The 27481-nt window shown below is 35.5% G+C and overlaps 2 long non-coding RNA genes across 6 annotated transcripts in view; one reads left to right on the forward strand and one right to left on the reverse strand.

Moving 5' to 3' along the window:
* Positions 1 to 5297: 5297 nt before the first annotated feature.
* Positions 5298 to 21904, reverse strand: LOC146544513 (uncharacterized). The gene is made up of 2 exons (XR_014883193.1): positions 21393 to 21904; positions 5298 to 10180 (listed from the first exon to the last, which is right to left on the reverse strand). It is a non-coding gene; the product is annotated as an uncharacterized LOC146544513 (long non-coding RNA).
* The window catches only part of LOC109367390 (uncharacterized), a 146117-nt gene continuing 139704 nt past the window's right edge, over positions 21069 to 27481 (forward strand). For 3 of the 5 annotated variants that reach the window (XR_014883188.1, XR_014883190.1, XR_014883192.1), the window contains exons 1-2: positions 21069 to 21409; positions 24950 to 25036. This is a non-coding gene — a long non-coding RNA (uncharacterized LOC109367390). Of the gene's footprint in view, positions 21410 to 21770; positions 22164 to 24949; positions 25037 to 27481 lie in introns of those variants that run through there. The other 2 variants (XR_014883189.1, XR_014883191.1) reach the window with 2 other exon arrangements.

Consider the following 27481-nt stretch of genomic DNA (forward strand, 5'->3'; position numbering starts at 1 on the left):
TTTTTTTTTTTAAAAATAATAATACTTTTGCCTGTGCATTTCAGAATGTGATTCCAAAAGTATATTCCCACATGATACATAAAAAGCAAGTATAGGAGATTCCAAAAAAGTTATTGGATGTTGGCTATGTCTTTTACTCTAAGAATGAAAATAAATCCAAAGTTTGCAAGTTTTTAGATGCTGTGATTTCAAGGGAAATCTTCAAAATTCAGGTGACAAAGAGTTACCTAAAGAGACGTTTGCCTAAGGAAGTAAAGGACCAGATGCCATGATTCTGTGTTATGAACAGTTCTTCTTATTTCACATGATGCAGAAACCAGGAGATTCTACAGTTCAGCATTAACTATTTAACTCATTCTCCAAGCATTTAATAAAAAGTATCATACTGAGAAGTTTAATTCCCAGTGTTTGGAGGGAAAAGTTGTGAGAGGGATAGGCATGAATAAGTAGAGGAAGGATGTGTAAAAATGGATAAATGAAGATGTATGAGCTTGCAACACTGCGTGATGGGATTGCAAGGGGGGCATTATTGGCTCTCGTTACTGTGAAGTAGAGATAATGATACTTTAAAAAATGCAGATAGATTTCAAAAGGATGAAGTATGAGAAACAAACAAACAAAAAACTGAATAGATTTTCTTTTACTCCAAGAACAATGGGCAGAACTTCTAAAATAATTTTTGAAACTGTATAAATTCAAACAAAAGCAATATAAGAAACAGAAAAAAAACTTTTCTTTCAATTAGAAATGTGAACAGTTATCTATGATAAAGTTAAATTAATCAACTATATTTCAATTGATTTTACTTACGAGATTTACATTGACTAGAAGAACAATTACTGAGGCTCATGATATTTGTCTAAAGTCAGATAAAATTAAACTCAACCACTATAAATAAAACTGACTCTATCTCAACCAAAATCGAGATAATATCCAGTTTATCCATTCCGTTTACATCATGCTTAGGTCCTATATTTTCTAATGTATTCCAATTAGTTACCATCACCTTTCCTATCTTTTGATAAATACACACAAATATAATTCCCTTAGTATATAGGTTGTACTTCAGAAGTGTTCATTGTATTCATTTGGTCGATGAATTGGGGTTTCATCTGTCGTTAATAGTTTTTCAGGGCAAGAGAAATGGTGTGGAGCACTGGATTGTTGGATGCTGACGCTAACTCTGGATCCAGCACTGTTGTGCTTGTATGTTCTGTCACTGCTGTGCTTTGGTCAATTCCAAAAAAATTCATTCATTCTTAGTTTTCTTGTCTCTTAAGCAGACACTCTTGTCTGCTTAACATACACACTGAACTTCCCCATCCTTTTGTATTGCCTGTTAAGTGCACCTAGGCTCATGAGTAAAAGCAATCCCACATACAAGTTTTCCTTTGCCTAGGCAAGAATAACCTAAGAGTTCAATTTTATAATGCCTCTTATATCTATAATAGCTGAAACAAGGACACTTGTTTAAATGCTTTTTGTTTGCATATTGTTTGTTTTCAATTATTATTATTACTTTTAGAAAATAATAGATGTTTTTTGTTTGCTTTCTAGGTATTCAGTATTAGTGGCCACATGATTCTCTGCTTAATCATAGGGTTAGAAGCTTATTTTTAAAAATAAATGCTGACCTTTCACACTGCAAAATTATTTCAGAACTGTATGCTCCAGGGGATGTTCTACCTTTTTTGAGATGAATTAAAAATTTGAGGTTGATAAAGCAGCAATGTATTTCAGATCTCTAGAATTTCAGTGGTTAACCCTGACTACTTTAAAATTCTGATGTAAGAACTGACACTGGCTCTTAGAGTCTTGGAGAAAACTGTGTTGCACCACACAAACACTAGTCATTGACTAGAGTTTGATGATCTCTTTCTGGGACTGAAGTTAACAGTGTCAAACTCCATAAACATCATATGAAGAAAATTTGGAAGAAAATTTCAAGCAGAGTAATTGCTCAGAGAATTGTCTAGTTGTTTTAGAACAAGAGGATGGAAGGTTTAATGTAGTGACTTTAAATTTTAGTAGCAAATTTAGTTTTCTGAATTCTACATTATATAAGATGTCCTTAAATCACAATACAAGCAAAAAGTGCACTCAGCAGAGACAATCAGTAGCCATATATAGGTGAATAACAGTACAAATGTGATTGTCATTGCTCATCTCACTGTAAAGATGCTGTGTTTCCTCCATCTCTGGAAGGAATACATGGCTTAAAATAGCTCAAAAACAGTTCTCTTCAAATTCATTTTCACAGAGTCAAGGAATGGCTTGAGTTGGAAGAACCCTCAAAGATAATTTAGTTCCAACTCCCCTGCTACAGTCAGGGCTGCCAACCAACCGCTTGATTAAGCACTAGATCAGGTTGCCTAAGGCCCCGTCCAAACTGGCCTTTCTCTGAACTCTTTGTTTTTGGCACAAAGCTTGCTTTCTGAGGCATTTCTTACTGTAAGATTCTGACTTATCCAGGAGATGAGAGGTGGGTGTCACTGTGTGGCAGTCAGCATGACTTGATGGACAGTTTTACATTTGAAAGCACTTCTTTGGAGCTGTTTGCCTTCGGAAGGGAATGTTTACTGATGGAAGATCTGGCCTGTGCAAATAACTCCAGCTTGGCACAGGAGATGGTATGATACCATTCATTGCATCCTGTGAAGGCAAGATACAAATGGGTGCCTCCCTGCTTCCTCTTATCTGCTGGCAAGGCCTGAAGGAGGGAACAAAGGAGTTCCTGCTGAAAAACAAAAATCAAGATATTACTCCAAAAAAGAGCTGACTCGACCATTGTGGGCAGTACAAATAAGTTTGTACTGTCGTTGTAAAACATAGTCATCATCACTGTCAACTGAACAACCACTCTTGATGACCCATCACTATTGAAGATCAACATCTGAACTACAAGCAACTGCTGGAATCCATGGTGGTGACTCTCTCTCTTGCTTCCTACAAATACTTCTTGCTTTTATTTCCAATCTTTTCTATCACTGCATTCTGTTCCCCATCTCCCTAAATGACCAGGATTTGTAATCATAGAATGGCTTGGGTTGGAAGGGACCTCAAGCTCCAGTCCCCCTGCTGCAGGCAGGACTACCAACCTCCATATCTAATACTAGACTAGGCTGTCCAGGGCCCCATTCAACCTGGCCTTGAACACCTCCAGGGACAAGGCATCCACAACCTCTCTGGGCAACCTGTTCCAGCACCTCAACCACTCTCTTGGTAAAGAACTTTCCCCTGATCTCCAACCTCAATCTTCCCTCCTTCAACTTAAAACCATTTCTCCTTGTCCTGCCATTATCTAGCCCTGTAAAGAGTTGACTCCCCTCCTGTTTGTAGGCTCCATTTTGATACTGGAAGGCTGCAATGAGATCACCCCACAGCCTTCTCATCTGCAGATTGAACGTGCCCAGCTCCCTCAGCCTGTCTTTGAAGAGGAGGTGCTCCAGCCCTCTAATCATCCCTGTGGCCCTCCTCTGTACCCTTTCCAACAGCTCCCTGTCTTTCTTGTATTGGGGGCCCCAGAACTGGACACACTACTCCAGATGGGGCCTCACGAGGGCAGAGTAAAGAGGGACAATCACCTTCCTGTCCCTGCTGGCCACCCCTCTTCTAATGGAGAAATTGGTCGGAGTGACATTTGACCCTTTATTTCTTAATCATGCCATCAGGTATACATATATTCAAAGAACCTCTCCTATAAATTAGAGCAAGACAGCCTTTAACACCTCAAGGAATGGGACATCCACAACTTCTCCAGGAAGCCCATGCAGCACCTCACAACCCTCACAATTAAAAATTTTTGTCCTGACATCTAATCTAAATCTCCTTTTCTTTAGTTTGAAAACATCCCCTCTTGTCCTATAAAAATCTACTCATGTAAAAAGTTAATTTGCCTCCTGTTTATATTCTCCCTTTAAATATTAGAATGTCATAGTGAGGCTTCTCCCTGGAGTCTTCTCTTCTTTTGTTGGTTATTTAATTTTTATACTTTATATTCAGTTAAGCCACTTATGCCCTCCACTTCTGTCTCCATGCTGGCTGACTTAGGAAAACATTTAAACTCTCTTGATTAATTCAGGGACATCCTCCTTTTCCCTCTGTATTAAGTTTGACTTTCTTTGCAGTAGGAATGGACAGTTACTCCAATCATTCTTCCCTGAGCTTTCTGAGCATGCTGACCTTGCCCATCCACATTGCAGGAGGCATCCTATATTTCTACAGCATAAATTCCTTATAAAGCATAAAAAGTAGAGAGAGCCCAAAGAAACAACAGCAGTTGAAGTGGGAAGGGAATTATTGTGTTCATGCAAATTATATGCAAAAAGGGAGAGTAAAATAATTATACATTCTTATCAAATAACATGGTTAAAAGGCACATATTTTGTTCTGGAGAAATTAGATAAAATATCATTATTACCTAATAAAGTTAATTTAACTAATCAACTGTCATTGCTATCTTAACATTATTTTTAGAACTTTACGATGATTATGTCGTCAATACACAAGGGGAAATGGAATCCAGTCATATCAGATTTACACCTTCTTACTCTACAGTTCTGACAGAAGTAGAAGATATTAAGATATTATGTTACAATTAGTGAACTCAGCAGATTTTCTTCATGATACTCTTTAGAGAGAATTCCATTGAGTAAGGTGTCATTAAGGCACATTTACTCCAAAAGAAATGAACCAATTTATGTTTCGCTTTATCCAGTTTACTTAGCAAATTCTATGAAGACCCTTGAACCACCAGCTTGTGCTATTTCTTATAATCTGTACAAAAATTGTAATGCCAGAAGATGAAAAATAAAATTCATATAAACATATTTTGCTGTCAAAATCTAGAATGTCAAAAGCCTTATGCCAAAGTGTTTCCTAACAAGACAAAAAGCCTACACACCTGTGATCTTCATACCTGAAATTTCTTGATCTATCCAATAATATACTGTAGAAATGTACCTCATCAAACTCAACATTTAGGTTCCTAATGTACAAATGTCCTTAGTATTCTGACTGACCTTTTCTCTTTAGGAAATAATATGTTTTATGAAACATTTGTCTTCAGGCAAGTCGGATGAATGGAGGTGAAATACTGACCAGCTTTCCTGCCAGATCATACCAATTGGCATTCACAGGAGAATATATTGAGCTGGATCCTTCAATCAAAATGTAAATCATGTGTCATTACTTATTATCCAGGCTCTGAAAAGCTCTCTGCAAGCCAGAACTCATGGCTGACAGATTTTTGAACACTAAATGAGTTGTAGTAGTGGCAGAAATACAAAGTCAACACATGAAATACAATGTGCAATTTATTAGCATAACAAAGAGAAACAAGGCCATATTCCAAGAAAGCAAAGCCCCAAGAAATAATATGGATTTTGAAATGCTTACAGAAGCTCAAACAGATATCTTACATCAATGATATTCCTCTTATATAGCTACATCTACCAAAAAAAAAAAAAAAAAGGCATTTTGTTCTGTCTCCAGTCTCCAGTTAAAATCTGAGAGAAATACAGAATGGAGACTATGACCAATTTGAGGGGAAAAAACAAAAACAAAAAAACCTTACTAAAGGAGAATTACAATAAATACAGATTAAAGGAAGCTAAACACATTATGCAAATCTCTCTGAAACGCAAATATATTAAAGCAGAAATTAAGAAATAAGAGTAAGAAAAAATACCCAATAAATACCAATAAATTTTGGAATATGATTATACAAGAAAAGAATGTACTTGGTCTGGCTGGGATGGTGTTAACTTTCCCCACAGCAGTCCATATAGCAGTCCACTTGTAGCAGAACTAGCATTAGTATCACGCCAATGTTTTGTCTATTGCTGAGCAGCACTTTCACAGTATCAAGACTCATTCAAAAACCCTCAGAACATAAAGGGCTGAGGGATTGCAGGGGATCACCACGACAGCAGACCTAAACTAACCAAAGGAATATTCCATACCATATGATTAAATACTCAGCTATAAAATCAGGGAAAGAAAGATCACAGAATTGCAGGCATTGGGATTTCAAGACGTCATCAAGTCTAATTGTTCTGCTAAAGCAGGTACTCTACGATAGGTCACATAGATAGGGGTCCAGACGGGTCTTGAATATCTTCATAGAAGCAGAACCCAGGATCTCTCTGGGCAACCTGTTCCAGCACTCCATTATCCATATCATAAAGAAGTTATTCTGCATGTTTTTATGGAATTTCCTAAGTTCAAGTTTTAGGCCATTGTTCCTTGTCCTGTCACTACATACCACTGAGAAGACCCAGGCCTCATCCATTTGCTTCCCATCTCCCTCTAGATAGTTATAAACATTAATCAGATCCCCTCTCAGTCTTCTTTTCCCCAGGCTGAATAGATCCATATTACTCAGCCTTTTCTTGTATGGGAGATGCTCCAGGCTTTAATCATCTTTGTGGCCCTCCACTGGACTCCTTCTCAGAGATCTCTGTTATTTTTGAACTGGGGAGCCTAGAACCAGACACAGTATTCTAAATGTGTCTTCACCAGGGAGGAGGAGGATCACCTCCCTTGCCATGCTGGCCATGCTGTTTTTATTGCATCCCAAGATACCATTGGCAAGATACCATGGCACACTGCTGGCTCATGGCCAATTCGTTGTTGACTATAACACCCATGTCCTTCTCTGCAGAGCTCCACCCCAGCCGATCATCCTCTAACCCGTACTGTTGCATGCAGTTATTCCGCCCCAGGTTAAAATCTTGTCAACAGTTTATGGGCTGGTTTGGCCCAGTTCTGTGACTAGCAGTGTGAAGGTAACCGCAGATCCACGCCTCTGGAATAGGGAAACAGGGGACCCGGAATAATTAAAAACAGCAGCAACAATCTGAGAAGAAACAAACTAATTTACTAAATATGGTATTGGAATGCAAGATAACAACTATAACAATATAATTAGAATTGCAGCTAATAAATCAAACATAATGAGAGAAAGAGTATCTGAGAAATGAAGGGTTCTCCATTTGCAGAGGTGAATGTGCAGTCGGGGTGAGCAGCAGGGAGGAGAGCCAAAGGAAGAAAGGGACATCAGGTGACCTTACCAGGGATTATCTCTCTTCTCTGAACGCAAAGTGTTCTGGAGTATGTAGTACTTCTCTTCTGGATAGGTGCCTGGAACTGGAGCATTAACTCTTTAACTCCCAGTGCACTACATGATGTTATGATGTAGAATACTGATAACCAAAAATCATAAAACCATGACACATCTCTACGCTTGCTCTTGTTAAACCTTCAGGTTCCTCCTTGCCCAACTCTCCACTTTGTCTAGGTCTTGTTGAATGGTAGCACAGCCTTCCAGTGCCAGCAACTACTCCTAGCTCTCTATCATTAGCAAACTTGCTGTGTCCATTTGTTCAGATCGTTGATAAAGATGTCGAACCTAGGACAAGTCACTTGGGAACACTGCTATTTTCAGGCCTCCAACCAGACTCTGCACCACTGATGGTAGAACTCTGAATGTTCTCAATCCACCTCACTTTCCACTCATCTATCCCACATTTTCTAAGTTTCATAACAAGGAAATTACAGGAGACTGTCAATCGCCCTGCTGAAGTCAAGGTACACGTCCACTGCTCCCCCCACATGTACTCAGTGATGGCATCATAGAAGGTTACCACAGAAGGAAAAGGGGAGGCTCCCATTATGAAGATGTTAGTTCTCTTCCAAAAGAAAACCACTATGTATGATGGCCCTGCTTCTCAAGACTTGACTGAACATCACTTGCTGGGAAATAGAGAATAATTGTTTTATCTCCTTGGTTGGTTTTTTTTTGTTTGTCTGGTTGGTTGGTTTTTTGTGGGTTTTTTTTTTTTTTTTTTTTTTGCTGTCCTTTTTGTTTTTCTTTCTTATAATATTTACTTCATTTTCTTTTCCTTTTCATTAAATTATCCTTAACTTTTTTTTTTTCCAACCATGTTTTCTCCCAGTTCCCTTTGAGAATGAGAGAATGAGAGAGCAGCATGGTGGAGTTTAGTTGTCCACCAATGTGAAACCACCAGAAGAATGCACAAAAAATAGCTGCAAATAAATAAATAAATAATAAATACAGAAGCTGGAGTAAGTTACAACAAAGCAGAATTAAGATTTCAGGGTATTTGAGGCTGAAACTATAATGCTTGTGGGAAAATAAACAGGACCAAATAGGAAGATTTATAGAGGGCAAAGGACATGAAAGTTTGGAAGATCAGAGTATACTAGAGGATACAAAAGGATCAAAAATGGATCAGAAAATGAACCAGAAAACATACTGCAGGTAGAAATCTGAATATGTACTGATAGTAAAGACAAGCAGATAAATAGAGCCTAATCTACTACTTTGAATGTTTACAGAATTTCAGAAAAGAAAACAAGGAGATTTGTAAGAAAGTGAAGAAATAGAATATTAAAATGACAGAATTCAAGAATAGTCAAAAAATGAAAATTAGTTTAACTTTGATCAGTTTAACAGAATGATTAAAATCAAACTGCAATCTTATTTCAAAGAACAATGGAAGCCAGCTAGCAGAGATAGCATACAGTTTCTTCACTTCTCTCAAAAGAATACCATCATTTTCTCATATAAATTATTTGCTATTCCTATTCTGCCCTGAATATAGATTATCTTCCGAATTGAAACCAGGTTTATAAATATCTGAGGAGTGGCGGCCATACTGGTGAGGCCAGTCTCTTTTCAGTGGTACGTGGAGACAGGACGAGGGGAAACGGACATAAACTGCAGCATAGGAAGTTTTGCACGAATGTGCGTAAGAACTTCTTCACGGTGAGGGTGATGGAGCACTGGAACAGGCTGCCCAGGGAGGTTGTGGAGTCTCCTTCTCTGCAGATATTCAAGTCTCGCCTGGATGCCTACCTGTGCGACCTGGTGTAAGGAACCTGCTTTGGCAGGGGGGTTGGTCTTGATGATCTCTAGAGGTCCCTTCCAACCCCTACAATTCTGTGATTCTGTGAAACATGACTTCATTTTTAACCACATTTTTCTACAATAAGATAATACAAAGATTCCCATTTCACAACTTAAATGTGAGCAGAAACAAAATTTTGGTGAAAACCACACACTAGTTTCATATGCACAACTTTAAATACCCTTGAGCTCCTTTCCTAGATTACTACCATTAACTAAATGCTTGAAGCAAAAGTTTCTCACTGATTCCAATTAGAGGCTGGAAAGCAAGAAAGATTTGAATGTCGGATCTTAGTGTCTTAAAATCAACAGTCAAAAATTTCACTATTATTGTGTAATAAAACCAGGAAAACATTTTAAGAGCTTAATATCATATAAGAACATTGAAGATAAGAAACCATTGTTTATGAAATCAGAAGATCAAATCCAAGCCTTCAGACAGATTTCAGCTGGAGTAACTATGACTACATCTTTATGTATTTAGCTATGTTATTCAGCATATAACTTCTCACTTCTCCAAAAAATGAGATCCTTTTCCAAACAATAATCTTTGCCTGTAGGCAGTACCATCTTAAGTTTCTGTGGCTTATAATTTTCTGCATGGCAAATTCCTGTCAAACAGATTGATATGGTTTCATTTAAAAAAAAAAAAAAAAAAAAAAAAAAAAAAAAAAGCCTTTTTTTGCACCTGAAAGATCCCTTCTAGAGCTACTCCCTCCTCCTAAATGTAAAGTCTACAGATTTGCCATTAGAATAATAAAAAATTACAAGATTACCACAGACTGCTATTGCTGGCAAAATAGACATACTAGACAATTAGGGTGTTATACTTAAAATCTATGCTTAATATCTGCTATGGATAGATATTGCACTTATACATATGCACCCTGTAATGTATTCTGTCTAGGTAAAATCCTATCAATCCAATCAAAATGCAACAGTATTACAATGATACAATAATTATGGTCCTAATCAATATATAAATGTTTAATCTATAAAATTTATGCAAAGTAATTTCCTTTTTTTTTTTTTTTCTTGCGCCTTTGGCATTGGGCTCACACTTCCAATTGTTCTTCTGTGTCTTGTCATCAGCAGCATGCTTCTTTGGGAATGTTGTCTAGCCAGTCGGCAGGACACCATGTTCTTCACAAGATCTCAAAACTGTAGGTAGGCACTCCTTTCTTCTCAGTCTTTGGTCTTCTTTGTAAATGTCCTTATGACAATGTGTTTCCTTCTCACTAATTTCAGCTGAAATTTCACAGAATCAAAGAATCACAGAATGTCAGGGATTGGAAGGTATCTCAGAAGATCATCTAGTCCAATCCCCCTGCCAGAGCACGAACACTCAGATGAGGTCGTGTTTCAAAGCTGTCTAATAGCCTCTTCCTATCTCAGTTGATTTAAAGGCTGTTGTCTAACATATTATGACTACCTAGTTTATGAGGTCTTTACCATTAATAGTATTCACACAGATTTAGCAATAGTCAGACTAGCTAATTGTTAAAAACAGACAAAACAGCCAAAATCACTTCAGGCTAAGTAACATCTATAAATGTCAAATGAATAAGATGGCTTTTTCTAGTAATAAAAAAATTATGTTTACTAGACTACATTAGCAGCCACAAAAATAAAAAAAAAAAATTTAAAAAAAGGCTGAAACTTCTAAAAAAATAAATTTTTGTTATAATTGATAAACAAAGGAAAATTTACAACATATCTGTATAAACTACTGTGAGGACATTACTAGCTTTCCTCATTTTCTGAAATGTTCTGCATTGTGTCTACAGACATCCAAATTAGCTGACTAAAGGTGACACTCTGAAACATAGTAACTTCATTAGTCATGGGTCTTGATGTAATGGCTATTCTTGTTTAATGATTTAATGATTTAGTTGGTTTTTAATGACTGACTAAGTTGGTATACATTCAAAAGACTTGTGCTATTCATGTAAACAAATGCTTTAAGAGGTAATTTGGCTAAACTCAAATCAATATCAATTCAATTAGATCAGTGAAATTCAACCTAATCAATGAAGTAGTTTGAAAAACCTCACTTGTGTCTTGCCTGTATCTTTACAGATCATCTACAAAAATACATCTTTTAAAATGCTATGCTGTACAAAATTATGTTTCAGTATAGAGACCTTGAAGTCTAAATTTGCTGAGTTTTATGAAATTAGTGTGATTCAGAATGTTCAGAACTGTAGGAGGAATGATTGCCTGGGGATATGCTGACCAGTAAGAATAATTGCCTATTCTAAACCTGATGCTGTTTTCACAGGTGACACTGGGGCATGAAGGTGTAGTGCTTGGCCACCTGAGGTCTCTTCCAAACTGAATTATCCTATGGCATGCAAAAAGAAGATGGGATAGAGATTTCTGGTGTCTGTGGAATGCTGGAGAGGCAAAAGATGAAGCAAGATGTACCACAGCCATCAAAATATTTCATTTCAACTCTAGATCTGTGAACTCATTTAGCAAGGTAAGGGGTGAACTTAATGAATATGTGAAAGCTCTTATGCTCTGGTTTATACTTGTAAGTAGTTTCAGGATGCAGTAAACCTTGACTCAAACCTGACAAGTGCCTGCCTGTCTGGCTGCTTACTACATTCTTTAAAGTGAGCTGCATAGGATTTTCTTTCTTTCCTATTTAAGGAGACAGATTCGGAACACTGAAAGTTAGTCTCCAGGCAACCATCCAATTCTTTGGTGGCTGACTAGACATCACTTGAATCATCTCTCTGTGTGTAGCAGTTAACACATGAACATCTGATGTAAGGTGCAGACTGAAATTACAGCAATGAAAGAGGCACAGACTTCCTGACTGAAAATTTTCATTTTAACCCATCTTAACACTATCTGGTGGAGGGAGTACATGCAAATGAAACTTGGTGGAAGCAGACTTAAAGGGTTTTTCTGTTTACAAATCCATACACAAAAAGTTGTCAAGTTCTGAAAATGGAAACTACTTAGATTCACATACAAATGTATGTCATCTGCATAGGATATAAATATACATGTATGTGTGCATTTCGTATCCATAACTTCAGACAGATATAGTTCTGTAGTTAAATATATCAATAGAGAAGAATATAACTTATGGCAGGAAATTGCAATGTATAATCTTGACATTTATTTTTCATATGCTGCATCATAAAAACTTAAGATTGTGGAACTAGGCCAGCAGACAACTAAATCACATTATCTGTTTACAAAACTACCTATTATAAAGTTTTCAAACCATGCCATATTTAAAGCCCACAACCATTACTTGTTTCTTTAGTGTTAACTGTTCTCATGTATAGTACAATTGTGCTTCTTTAACAATGTAGTGACTATAATTCAGCCGTTCCAGTTCTAAGTCAAAATATGTCTATCCAAGATTGTGTAGATTAAAATTTCATCGTATTTTTGTGCACGCTGTAGTTGAACCATATTTCATTTGAAATTAGGACAATATATATGGCTAAAAAAACATCATATTCCCAGTATGTTTCTTATTTGCTGATGAAATCATGAAGTTAAAAGTAATTGTTTCGTTTCTAAAAAAAAGCTGTTTGATTTTCTCTTTTAGTTTACCATTTGGTTCATATGAAATAATTTTGAGAAAACAAAATTCCTTTTATTCTCAATATTCAACATCTAAAAGATCTACGAATCCTTTTAGATTGCTTTGGATAATTAATAGCACACTTTATTATAGAAATAAATCTCAGTATAATTATTTGTAAGAACAATCATCTGCTGTTCTTACTGGAGTAAAACAGAAAATTTAGGATAACTGATTGAGTTGTTCTTTTTCTGTTTATCCTAAAAGTCAGTGTAGAATCTTTAACTCTGCTTTCATATCAGAGGGCAGATTAAATGCATGTTAAAAACACTGAACGATAATTTAGGCTCCTTCTTTACAGCAGATGGCCTTGATTGATGCTCAGCAATAAAAAAGATAATATTGTTACCTAACATATTCTTTCTAGCTTGCTACATATATTAACATGCAACGTCAGTTCTGTCTCCAAGCAATAATTATTCTTTTTCTTATCTGTACTTAAAATGTACAGAAAAGGTTGTTAAGACCTTGAAAATGGCAGAGGATTCAAGATAATTTCCAAAAGAAACAATGAGCTTAAAAGGAAATAAGAATGATCTCAATGAATTACTAACCACTGCAACTGCCTATGTCATGGAGAAAAGGATATCTTGTGAGATTTTCGGATGCTGGTTAATTTCTCCTGGTACTTATTATAAAGGAAAAATTCTCCATGTAGTCCATTGACAAAATATATCAAGACTTTTGCTGCACAAAAAAAACCCAAAATGAACAAAAACAATAACATCAAAACAAACAGTAAAAACAAAAATAAAAACATTCCAAGCCCTATGCCTACTACTCTGTCTGATCTCTCATGATTTGATGTTATGGGAAAGTAGTCTCCCTCCAAGCCTGTGACTACGTGTTCCCCTACAGTGGAGTAACTTACTGTTAGACTGCAGTTTGTGCTGTCAAAAGTTGCGTGTGTGAGCAGATGCCAAATTTCCACAGAGTTGATGCACAAAGGGAAAGTGCTAGAGCTCAAACTGTCAACACCTCTATTTGTGAGCAGATGCCAGGTCTCGGCAGAGTTACAACACAATGGAAAAATGCTTTAACTGTCAACACCCTATATGGGAGCAGATGCTGGCTTTTGGCAGAGTTGGAAGTAAAAGAATATAGTATTAGCACCCAACTTGCTCATAAAGTCTGGGCTTTGCCAGAATTTATATCAGGGAATGATCTTGTGTAAGATGCGGACATATTACTGACCATAGCTTCAGCTTGTAAGTAGAGAGGTAATGACAGTTAATAACTATTTGGCATCCTGCTCTAAAAATGTAGAACAACATAAATTGGGAGAACAAATACAAATAATAATAATAATAAAGAGCCAAACAGTTGTCTCTTCTCCCACTGGTGAATCTAATTTGTGATAACAAGAAGTTGTTAAACAATCAACATGTGTGACAATTGTGGCTTGCAATGTTGAGAAAGAATATGCTAGAGCAAATGAACTAAAAGACAGTATGTCTGTACAGTGATGTGTTGGGAGCAATATTTTGTCCTTTAATTCTTCCCAAATTACTTGTGCACCCTTGTGCCTGAAACAATATATTTTGGGAGAATCAATGCTGATAGTCTTTAAAAGAATGTTTTGGTACCTTGATTCAGGAAGGAATGCTTTAGAAGAGATTTTTTTTTCTAACATTTCCAATCGGTAAACTAACAAGAATTTTGATACATTATTTGAGGCCTGTGTGTAACTACGTCTATACAAATTCTCTCAACAAATAAAACTTCTCAGTACTACAGTATTTTTATATATGTCATTAGTACTTACATATTTAAATGAACATATTTAAAAGAAAGTTATCATTTTTTTCCATCTTAGAATATGCAAAGTACTGCTCATTTACTCAGACATGGTGGCTTTTATCATTTCATATGTGTGCTGAGGGCTGACCTCTCTTTTCGTTGTGAATATGGGTAAGTAATTGAATCAGATTAAAGAAAGCAATGGAAAACATACTTCTAAAGATAAATGCCCAGGATTTACTTAGCAGAGTCAGATTACTGCATCTTTCTTACACAGTAGGTATTGATAGAATATCAATTTCTAATTGATAAAAATAAGGGTTCTGTTTGAGATGGAATCTGGTGAATGTCTATCAGTAATACAGTTAAGAGTAGCTGGTGTTTTAGGGAACAAATGAATGACTAAACTTCTTTCAGTGTATTTAGAAAACAGATAAACTTGGCCTTACTTAAATGAAAAGTGAGTAAACCTGTATTTATTCAAAAGTACGCCAGTTATGTCAATACATCTTATACCAGAGCCAGGTCAAAGTAAAAGCAGAGGACTAACTTAATTCATGCTGAATAATTTCTGCTTATTATTTGATGACCTTAGGCAACAGAAGCCAGCATAGTCTAACTCTTCAGTCACTTATAACTTTCTGAACATGTCACCTGTCATTCTGGAATTGTCAAAAATTTGTCTCCATTCATGAATAAACAGAGATATGTTTTCATTTTACTAAAGAATAATGAAATGCTGCACAACATTCTGATGATCTTTTTAAAGTAGTAGTCAATAAATGTAAGCAACTATTGAATAGATATGAAAAAAGAAAATATTGTATGAAATGATAGAAAACTATGTTGATGTTGTAATTATAGACTTCCTTGATTTTAAAAAATATGGAAAAATATATACAGGTTTTTTTTTCCTGTATTCAATTTAGTATTCTCAAGGACTATATGTAAAAAATTTCTTCTGATGTGTAATTCAAGCTGTAATAAGAATTCTAGAGACTCCTTAAAATTAGAACAGACATTTTTAAAGCTTGTTAATTTGCTGGGAAAGAGTGTACTATACATAATGACTTACTAATGAAACAACTTCGAATGAAATACAGAACCATAACACACAACTATGGATCCAATTCAAGAAAAGAGATTAAAATGTATACATTTAATTATGAGTTTTCCTTATTTTTTATATTTTATTAAAGATTTCAGAATAGTTTCCCTAAGCATAATCTTTTTTTGTTATTAGAGTCCTTCTTAATTTCTGATATTCCATGGTAGATAGACTCTTCAGTGCTGAGTAGCTAGAATAGATATTGTTTTCTTTTCAGAGCTACAAAAACAATTATAATGAAGACTAGTTTCCTTTAAAAATTATATTGTACATTACTGCAAGTAAAGCACAATTATAGCTTGCTGTAATAGCCAACTGCTCTAAAAACAAAGGCAACTTACAAAATTAAAAAAAAAAACAAAAAAAAAAAACCCCAAGCTTAAGTCATTATCTAATATAAGGTCCAAGACTTCACTCAAACCACAATGAATTAAAAAAGGTTCTTTTATTCATTTATCCATTTGAGCAAATTCCTTGTTTAAAAAAAAAAAAAAAATTAATTGATTAAATCTCAGTATTTTATTTTGTACAGAGTTTTTGGTAGTGTAACTTGCAGTATAATCCTTCCATAAATGTGATGAGGTATTCCAAAATTAGAGTTATGTGTGCTTGTTGTTTGGAGAGGAGTGGAAGGAATGGAAACAGACCTTACAATTAGGTCAGAATGCCTTTTTTTAATTATCTGACCCAGGTCACTTGAATACTTTTTCTGAAAGAATACATTTTTATCACTATTCATTCCTATCTGTAGGACTTAAATACGTATAAATATTTAAGAAAAAAAAAAACAAAGTGGTCTCCCTCCTAGTCCTGGAGTCCACTTTATCTAGCTAGGGATTTCCTATCTCTTCTGAATTTTTGAAAATGTAATGCATTTGTTACATGTATCTGCTATTATTACTATAATATCAGACTGAGTGCTATGAAATGTCACAAAAAAATATGGTATCTGTGTTTGCACTGGGATGATTGTAAAATGATTTAAAAGCTTATAATTTTTTTTCCAGAAAGCTATAGAACATTCAGAAACACTTTCTATTTAACGAGACCTGAGATATGACTGAATGATATCTAAGAAACTCACAACTGCAAATATGAATAAATTACGAAGTACTATACCTCAATAAAGATTATGCTTTCCAGAGTAGAAACTTCTACTCAGACTGTACTGAAAGACGAATTGGATTATGAAAAATATTTTTTGGGAATATCATTCTTGTCTAAAGAGCAGTTACCACTGAAAAGTTTGCTTTTGTTATCATATCATATTAAGATGTTTCAGAATAGACTCTATGTACAATTTTTCAGGTTCTTAGAATTATCCGTGCTCATGTCATACTAAAGCTAATATTCCTAATGAGTTCTGTTTTTAAAAAGTATGCATTTGAAATTTTATACAAATAAAAATAGCGTGCTTGGTTACTCATCGTAGTTTTAATGTTTTTTCCCAATGTTAAGCATACATATATTCACAAGCATGACTTTGAATAAGACCTTTTAGTTCACTAGAATGGTCTTCTTCAAGATTCAAGTATATCTAGTGATTGGATAAGATCCTGCCAGAATACCAAAGAAAAAATCCCACTTCAGTAATACAAAAATGCAAGCTAGTTTTGTTGGAGAACTAATTGACTCTTCTTGGCAAAACAGATCAAAAAAACTTTGGAATCTATATATCTCACATGTATCAGTTTGCTATCTTTAGATATACTTGAAGAGACACGCTAGATGACAACATACACATATAACATTTAGTTTGGGTGGACCAGATGCTTAGCTGTGAATAGAAGTGAGTGGGACTATTTTATCCCTTGAACAATTTTATCTCCTCAGCTGATATAAATAGATGTCACTACCACCAAAACCCGTGAGTTCCCACATCTGAAAACAAAAGCAAGAAAAGTACTAAATGGACACTGTAGTTAGAGGTAGTCAACAAAAAGATAATTGTATTTTAAAAATTCTGTTAAAATAGCAAGTGAACATGGGAGTTTCCACATTCTTAGGACACTGGATGTATTCTATACATGACTATTTTATATGAGTTTTAACTGTGCTACGGAGACTGTCTCCTGCTTCAAGTTATATATTTGCTAGATGAGAATCTACTGTAAAAAATAAATACCCAAAGAACTTCAGATATTAAGCCAGCCAGATAACAATATATTGAGACACATAATGGTTCTTCTCAGTATATTGATTTTGCCTTGCATGCAGCAAATAAATTGCTCAAAAACTCTCTATAATTTGATAATTAACCATACTATAAAAGTTAGAACATTTATTACTGCTCTCACACAATTCTGTAAATTTATATGTGTTGATTCACCTACATAAAATTTATAAATGTTTAACAGATTACATGCAAAGATTATTAAGGTACAATATAGCCACTAGGTCAATATTCAATCTAATTAAAAGTTAACTTAAAGTTATGCAGAAATGCAAGGCTAGCATTAGAAATTGCTTTGCTTTACAGTATGTAAGGAGAAAGAAGAACAAAAAAAGGGATTTAAAAAAGAAAACACCAAAAAAAACCATAACCTTATCTACAAAGTTTAAAATCAAATGTTTGCCAAGCACAGTTTTGCAGATAATTAACAGCCTGTGTTAGAGAAAAAACATATTTCTGTGCTGTAGTGTGGAGACACTTGCTTTTCGAGGAATCTAATTAATCTTCACAATGCTCCTGTGAAGTAAATCAGCATTATTACCACCATGTGATAGATAATCAAGGGCATAGATGGCAGGACAGGTGACTTACCAACATCACAGAGGAATTTTGCAGCAGAACACAAGCTTAAACTGAGTAGCTAACTTCTGGGTTTTGGAATTTCAAACAGCTTTCTGTGGCAAATCCATTTTTCTTCTAGAAATGTAGCAGAGACCCTTGCTGTTGCGTTCCTTACAATCTTATTTCTAACTTTTTTTTTTTTTTTTGAGTTCTATCTTAAAGTAATTCTATCCTCTGTAGTCCCATGACTACCACTGTATAATTATGTAGGTAAGGAATATATACATGTTTTCTTCCACTCTGTAAGGACTGTAGTGTTGCAGATGAGAGATAGATAAATGCAGTTTAAAGACAACTATTTTCACTATCTTGACTATATGCAGATAAATTTTCATCTTCGTGCTTATTTACTATAATGAATTTTTCTAGAATATATTTCCTAAGATAATGCTCTTAAACCATGTAGGCTTGAATCAGATTGATGTTAACTGAATTTGTAAAGCTAAATTGTTATAGACAGTGATATGTGAAGTCCCACTAAAAGTTTCTTTATAACCAAATCAGATGGGATATGAAGCTTTTAAAGCTATTGCTGTTCACCTGTTAAGGAATGGAACAAAATACTGTGAATGCTGTCACTTCAATCTGATCATTTCTATAGTTTGTAAGAAAATCTCAATATGATGAGAAGCTTCACTTCAGTTTCATCTACAGGACTTCAGTCAGCTACTAAGGATGGATGTTTTCAGTTTTCTCTTTCTTGGTCACACAGGTTTGCAAAAAACTTCATAAACCAATCCTAATAGTCATTGGGATTCCTATATGCACTGCTCTGTGGGAGTTGTTCACGTTAAAATTTCTGAATTTATGTAGTGGTTTTGATAATTTTCTTCCATGGTGCTTCAGATAGTCCTACGCCCACACTTTTCATGATTTTACTAACTAATTTGTGGTTTTCTATCAGCATTTTAATCAGCTAGATAATAACATCTAACTGTAAAGTACCGGTTATTTGAAACACACCTAGGATATTTTACTAGATTGTTCCGTATTAACTTATTATTGTCTTTGTAAACATCATGATCCATTTTATTGCAGTAAATTGCAAAAAAAAGTGAACAAAATCCTCTGGTTCTAATGCAGTAAATAAAAAATTGGGATCACTGTAAAACATACATACAAAGAATCTCATGATACCTCAATTATACCAAAAGCTGTATTTGTATCTCACACCAATGTTCTGTGAAGTCAAGCCTTTTACCACTGCTTGTGTTGGATATCAGAACTATTTTTAAATGAGTATTTGCTTGTTCTTCTTACAAATATTTTCCAAGGATACAAAATTGATTTTTTTTCCTTTTACATATGTAGCTGTTCAAAGACTGATGAATATAAGGAATCTGGTGATAATTTTAACTAATCTTCTATATTTTAACTAGAACTTAATTAAGGTATTTTATTATATTTTAGTACAATCACATTTTGTACCTATATTTCTTTAACATTAATCAGATAAATATTAAGAATACCTTGCAGAATTGTAATTCAAGAATTGAAAAATAAAACATCATCTGGTGTATTAGTCATGCTATATTAGTTTGCCTCCTTAGAGCTATAAAATGATAGAAATCATTTCACATCTACCAGTTAAGAACAAGTTGCATTTTGAATTATTGTACTAATCTTTTATGTAGGAATTCACATCGAGAAACAGCCTCAAAAGTAGCAATGAATAGTGCAGAATGGTATTACAGAGTCAACAAAGAGAAGTTCATTTCCACTGTGGGAAAGTTATTAACACGAGCCCTCTGCCGATTTTATTCTTCCTTTATTATATCTGCTCTTTGGTGGATGTCATATTAGGTTCTGCTGCCAAAACACCCTCCATTCTTCGCCTACTGGTACACAAATGAATCTGTGACAGATGTCGCACCATCATGCAGTATTCAAAGATCAATGTATTAATATAATAAATGTTTTTTTGTAGCTTTATGGCCTTGCCAATAACCACTTTCTTGTTTAAATGGACAGATACAGATTGCCTCCTACAGGTACTAAAGAGAGTGTTTAATGTAGTATTAACATATTTTTTTATGGTGGATATCCAATGAAAAAATAATAGTAATAAAAAGAAACATGGCAAGTGTCCAAGGTTTTGTGTGAGTACAGATTTTTAAAAATTGTAACAATTCTACGTAATGCTGTGGGTTAAGATGTTCACAGTCTCTTTGAATGACCTTTTTTAACCAACAGAGTGGAAACTGTCACATTTAAATCAATGTTGAACTGAAACTTAAGTTACAGACTTTATCAAATATTGGAACAATTTTTTTACCTGAAATATGGATTATCATTTCATATGGTGAACATAGATGTATATTGTTAGTTAGTTTTATTTTCCAGTTTACCTTCGTTACAAATAAATCTGTTGACAAGATTTGACATAGAATTCAATCATATAATTATCTGTCTAAAATTCAATGGCAAGATTGAATTTAGACTTGTAATGATAGTTTTGACTCAATGGATAATTCCAGTTAGGAAACAAGATAACTGGAAGAGGAGTAGATGTCAATCCCATGTAAAATGGCAGATAAACACTTGAGATTCCAAAGCAGGATCATTTGAAAATTGTAGCAGTGTTCAAAAAGCATTGGGGATTATTCTCCCTTCAACTTAGTAGCAAGAACTTCATGTTATTGCACAAACACAGGCAAGACAAGACATTTACACAAACTACTTTAAGTGACACTGAGGCTGGACATATGGAATCCTTTAGAGATACTATTTTTTAAATGCAGATTTCTTCATACACAGTATTTCATCAGCTGAAGCTACTTATTAAAATAGGAGTTACAAGAAAGAGTCTCTGACCATGTTACAAAGAACACAGAGGTAGGGGGGTTGGACTCGATGAACTCTGGAAATCCCTTCCAACCAATACAATTCTGAGTGTGACTTATGAATTTAAAAGGCTGCAGAGCTCACTATCATTTTAAAGTTCCAAGATCCTTTCTTCAAATCTGATTAGTCCATGCCAAGTTGCAATGAGCAGTCAGTAAGAAGAAAAAATTGCTATTCAATTTTTAGTGGAAATGCTAAGTCATGGCCTGAAACAGTGATTGAGCACCTGATGGGAAGGTAAGACCAATCCAGGTAGATCAGGTTGTATTGCATGCACCTGAGTGACTTTAAAGTGTGGAGCTGGGAGCCAGAATCCACCCCTTCCCAGACCTTATTTAAGTGTTGGCAGTGGAAGCATACATACCTGAGGCATTGTGGAAGGTAAGCGGCTTCTTTCCTTTATTTTTGTGCCTATGGCCAGTATGAGCAAGTCCTTGCTTGTTGTAGCCTAAGTCCTTGCTGCTCTGCTATTGCTGCTGCACTTTCTATCTCATCTTTCTATCTCATTACACTATTAAACAGTATCTCTGGCCTTCCAGAATTGGTTTTATGATGGACAATTTTTTTCAGAATCTGAATAATTTCCTTCTTGAGTTTTAAACATTGTTCATGATTTTTTTTCCCCACGGTAAGTCTCAACGCAGTCCTACAGCACACTTTTTATACACTGGTTTGAACAACGAAAGGCTGTCTTAAGTAGGGATGATTCAGTACTGAGTCATTGCATAAGTCTGTAAGCCTGATACTCATATCCTTACATCTGTTATGTTTTGTTGTCTAATACAGTAGCTGAGGTCTTAATAATAATATCAGAAGAAAAGCCTTTGTATTACTGTGAGCCACAGAGATATTTTAATTATGTTCCTTTCCCCTTTGACTGTATATGCTTGCCTTAAATACTTATTGTTAAGGCTTTTCTACTATTACTAAGTAGTTAACACCAAAGTGTTATTCTTAGCTCAACAGCTCTTAACTGGGAAAATATAAATGGGATCTGACTAATGCAATACATGCTTGTGTCATTGTATCATGGTTTACAATGTCACAGATAGTTAAAAACCTGCATCTTCTGTGTTTAGAGTTAATCACTGTGATAGCTTACTATGAGATATCTTAACAGACTCCTTAAATGCAGGTAAAGTAGCAGCACATACACAAAAAAGTGGGGAAAAAAAAGGTATTTAAAAACAAAAATTCAGGTAATAATTATATATTTCTTCAGAGAAATGTGTGTTGATATAATTGTAATACAAGTATGCAGTATCCCATCTTATGTAAAATAGAGGATTTCTGAACTAAATTTCCAGATTGATATTGGGATTTTAACAGTTTACTTCTATGTTTAGTGTAATAATCCTAGTTTTAAATATTTTGCTTATTTTTTTCTGCATAATATCTGTTTTTCATTGTTCTCAAAATGTTAACCTATCCCTACCCTCAGTGTAAAATAACAATTTCTTTTGTGATAACTGTTCAAACTGGTTTATCTACTGTGTCGCTCCAATTTATAGGAGGCAGAGGAGGTTCTTTTTAATATATGTATACCTGGTGTGAGGTTAAGAAACAATGGTTCAAATGTTGGTGCAACCAGTTTATTATAAATCCTAATCAGGGAAATGGGGAAGGGAAGGAGGGTGATAGACAAGATAGGAAAGAAGCAAGAATCGTGTAAAGTGGGGATAGTCACCACCAGGATCCAGCAGTGGTCCCGTTGCACGAGGTTTTGAAGGTCTGAGGCAAAAGAAGCTGGGGGGGGGGGGGGGAAGGGGGGAAGGGCAGCAGCAGCGTGGCCAGCCTTGGGCAGCAAGCAGGTAGCAGGAAGAAGTCACAGAGCCAATCCAGAAGAAAGCAGCAGGACTTAGGTAGCAGGTCCAGGAGAGTCTGTCAGCATGCAGAAATTCCGTAGTGAGGAATCTGATGGCAGACACCTTTGTTCTTCTTCAGCATGCTGGTAGAGCACAGAGCAAGTCCACGAGGGAGAGAGGCAAGCCATGAGGCTTCTCATGTTAGAAACCTCTTCTTCTTCATGAGGAATCTGTTGCCAGAAAACCTCAACCTCATGGTTGTAGGTCCCCTTTTTATCCTTCTTCTTCTGCTAGCATGGCATTCCTGGGTGCTTGGGTAAGAGTCATGTGCAGCACCTCCTGAGATGGCCATCTTCCTTGAGATCAGCCCACAGAGAAGATCGCTTCATGGCCATTAATCTGCGACTTACCTCTCTCTTGTTGCTCCTGGCCTTGTCCATCTGTGTCCCTCAGACAAAGGATTTCATAACCCTTGCCCAGGACTTTCTTGGACCTGTCCATCTGTGTCCCCAGCAAGCTTTGAGACAATGATGTAAAAGAATAATCTCTTACATCTACTTGCAATAATTGTTGCTTTTTATCAAAGGGTTATGCTAATGGAAAGCATAAATATTTGACTATTTGATAGACACAAAATCATACTCTTTGGAAAGATTTGAGTGCTAGTTTCTCACTGGTCAGAACACCTTTTTTCTTTAAGGTATTCTTAGTATTTCCAAGCATCTCCTTTCTTACATTTTTTTATTCTTCATAGGAGGAACTACCATTGGAATTCTCTATATCAATGGGGGGACAAATGAATTAAAACAAACAAACAAAAAAAAACAAAAAACCCTAATAATTAAAAGGCCTGTTCTGGTAAGCATAGACCATAGAATCATAGAATGGTTTGGGTAGGAAGAGATCTCAAAGATCATATAGCTCCAACCTCCCTGCCCTGGGCAGCATTGCCAACCACTAAATCTGGCACTAGATAAGCTTGTCCAGGGTCCCATCCAGCCTGGCCTTGAACGCCTCCAGTGATGGGCATCCACAACTTCTCTAGGCATCTTTCTCCCTTAGATCTAATCTGAATCCCCTCTCTTAGCTTAAAATCATTCTTCCATGTCTTATCGCTATCTCTCTGTCTAACAAGTTGATTTCCTTACTGTTTGTAAGCTCCCTTTGAGTACTAGAAAGCCACAATGGTTTCTTTCTGCCTGAAGAAGCTTTCTCTGCTTTAGGCTGAACAAGTTCAGCTCCCACTCTCTTTCTTCATAGGAGAGACATTCCAGCTGCCCTCTTGTCCGGTTCCAGAAGCTCCAAATCTTTCTTGTTCTGGGGACTTAAGGCCTGGATGCAGTACTCCAGACAGGACTTCATGAGGGCAGAGCAGAGGGGGACAATTCCCTCCATACCTTCATTTTGATGCAGTGCAGGATATGGCTGCATTTCCAGGCTGAAAGCACACATCGCTGGCGCATCTTAAGTTCTCATCTGAGTTTATACATCTGTCTAAAACCAACAGATGCAATGCAAAGAATGGCACCTACTTATGAGTCATTTGGCTTGCCTTTCCCTCGGCTGCTGAAAGCTGACCATGTTTCTTCACCTTAACTGTGTAGATAAAATTTATTACATTTTACCCATAAGATCCTTGACTGTACTTCACCTTTTCCTCTCTTCTCACTTACAAATCCATAATTTCAGAATAATATAGTCTCCTTCTGTTCTTTGGATTTTTTTTTTTTGTATGCGTGGAATATTTCTGTTAAAATATAGAAAAGGAGAAGAGAGACAAAAAAAATTCCAATGCATGAGGAAAGTGAAAGTCAGCATAGAACTATTCAATTCAGAACATTGACTAGCTGCAAAGGCATGACCACAGAAATTTATTTGTGAGATGGTAAACCTAACAAAGCAGCTTGCAGCTTTGCGCAGAAAAGCAAAGACAAAAGTGGGAAAATTATATTTTATTCTTTCAAAATTTTGGTGGAGAATTATTTTCTCTCTCTCTCCCTTCAGCCAGCCATAAAGAAATGAGATTTTTTCTGTCTAGTAGACCAAGTGATTGCCAGAGTGTAGGAAATATCAACAGCTGTCTTTTACAGTTTAACGTGATGTGCTTCCTCACTAGAATCACTGAAAAATTTGCTATGGAAGGAAGAAGCAGAGTCTTCAGTCTTCACTAGATTTACTTCGCTTTGCTTTCATGGACGTGAAGGTAGGAAGAATGAAAATAGAGGGATTGCATAATTGACGCGTATCAGCTGTTGGAAGGTTATAGCCCCCTTAGGACTTAATTTACACTTGGCAAAACCAGCAGAATTTCAAGTTCAAGATGTGATAAAGAGCAAAAATACCCTGGACACCAAGATTAATTACGTTTCAAGTGTGGCAACAATTTGTTTAAATTAAAGAGTTTTATGTGTCTCGTCTTACAAATTACATCCAATAGGTTCAAATAGAGTTGGATCTCAAATACTTCGAGTGTTATTTCCCAACTGCCAAGTATTTGCAGTGCATTTAGCCCCAGATTGAAAACTTTTAGAAATGATTTCAGGTTAGCATTCTAGACTTTTTCATATTTATTTCCACTTTTCTCCCCTTCTCTCTATGGTTGTTGGAAATGGGGTTTCAATGGAATGTCTTTGCAATTGTTAAAATGCATAGAAATATATATTTTTGTTGTTGCAGAAGCATCTGAATAAATTGAGAGTTCCACAAAAACTGATGAAGATAGAATTCTTAAATTATTTGTCAGATATTACAACCATTTAATGTCAAAGAAATAAATTTCAAGACTGTATTTGCTCAGCTTTTAATTTTAAAGAGAGAGAAAAGTACTTTCATTTAAAATATAACAGATTATTCTTTATTAAGCACTATTGAAAAAAATCTTTTCAATCCAGTTTTCCAGGATGAAAAAAAAATAAGATAAAAACTAGTAAAAGTACGTGTTATGTCTCTCCCACCTCTTATTATTATCGCATTTGTCTTTCAAAATATGAACAGATTACCAATAGATGTCACAAAAAAATATTTTTGCATGTTTTAATTACTGTTTGAATGCAAAAATACAGAGGGAGTTAAACTAATGCAAACTCAAACCAAACTGAGCTCTTTTTCAGTTGCTTATTTTTCATTAAGTTCTTTACTTTTGTATTCTTTACTCACTGCATATGTGACTTCCTTGATCCCAGTAAGAATCCAATACCCCAGTTTCTAGAGGGGGAAAAAAAAGACAAGGGAACTGTCTAAGTATAACAAAAGAAAAGAGGAAAAAATTCAACCCAGAGTTATTTCTGTACTGTTAGATAATGGAGAGGTCTTCTCTTTATATCAGTGTACACTTGATGAGCTGTAATCTACTTTCTGAATTTGTTAATGCAAACAAGAAATATGATTAAATGGGCAGATTTGATTTTTCAATATAAAAGACATTCATGCAGATAGTAAAGAATTGAGGCAAATTAATTTTTTTAAAAAAAGAAGAGCAGTTTATGATGGTTCCATTTGATTTTTTTTCTTTGTTTTTGTTATCCATAAAGCTGAGAATTGAGTACTGAGAAATCCGTTTATTCTTAAAATTCTCACACTGTAACAAATTTTAAGTATTAGTGTAAAAAAAAAAATAGTAATTGGAAATAAAATGAATTCTTTTGTTTTCTGGAAATCTGAAGTTCCATCTTCCTGGGAACCACTTCACAACTGAGTTTATGCCCAAAAAAGTCTTTAACAGTTGCTGCCAGAATATCAGAAATGCAGGGCTCTATGCCAGCTCAGCTGAAGTATTTAGATGCCCTGGATATCCTAAAGAAACCCTTTCTCTGTGGAGTATCTTGGCTAATGAAAGATCTCCTAGGTGGCTAGGTATCCAGTTTTATCACAGATAGCCAACATTTTCAGATTGCTGAGGAGATAGGCTTGCTGGCAAGTAATGTTATCCTGGGAAATCTGCCTGGTTTCTGTCAGAAGATTCAGGAAAATCACTGCAATCAACAACATTCTACAAAATTAAACTATTTTATCAAGCTTTCTTTGTAGGACTTTCTAATAGAAATACAGGGGAAACAAATGTTCATTTTAGTAATATGTATTCAAAGCAAAAAGAAGAAAAAAATCTGAAAAAAAAAAAAACATGAAGGTGTTTTGTTTTAGAAAGATGCCTAAGTAGGACTCAGTGTCCAAGCATCTTCTATGAGCCTTAATGTTGACTAAATTATTTTTATTGCTTCCATATTTACCTCTAATGAGGTGGAATATTTTGCTTCATATTATATGATCATAGAATCACAGAATGGCTTGGTTAGGAAGGGCCCACAAAGATCATCTAGTTCCAGTCTCACTGCTATGGGCAGCATTGCTGACCACTAAATCACACACTAGATCAGGCTGCCCAGGGCCCCATCCTGGCCTTGAACGTTTCCAGTGGTGAATATCTCCCAATTTCTCTGGGCAGCCTGTGCCAGTGCCTCACCACCCTCTCTGTGGAAAAGCTCCCCTTGGACATCTAGTATAGGTATCTCTGCTTTTAGTTTAAAATTTTCCCGTCCTACAACATGTAAAATGCTGTTCTCCTTTCTTCACATAAACTCTCTTTAAATGGCCCACCTCTCAATCCACCTCAAAAGCTGTGTATAACTTCAATTTTGCATGATGAATTATA

Source organism: Meleagris gallopavo, chromosome 4 (genome assembly GCF_905368555.1).
Source record: "Meleagris gallopavo chromosome 4, MGAL_WU_HG_1.1, whole genome shotgun sequence".
Taxonomy (NCBI): domain Eukaryota; kingdom Metazoa; phylum Chordata; class Aves; order Galliformes; family Phasianidae; genus Meleagris; species Meleagris gallopavo.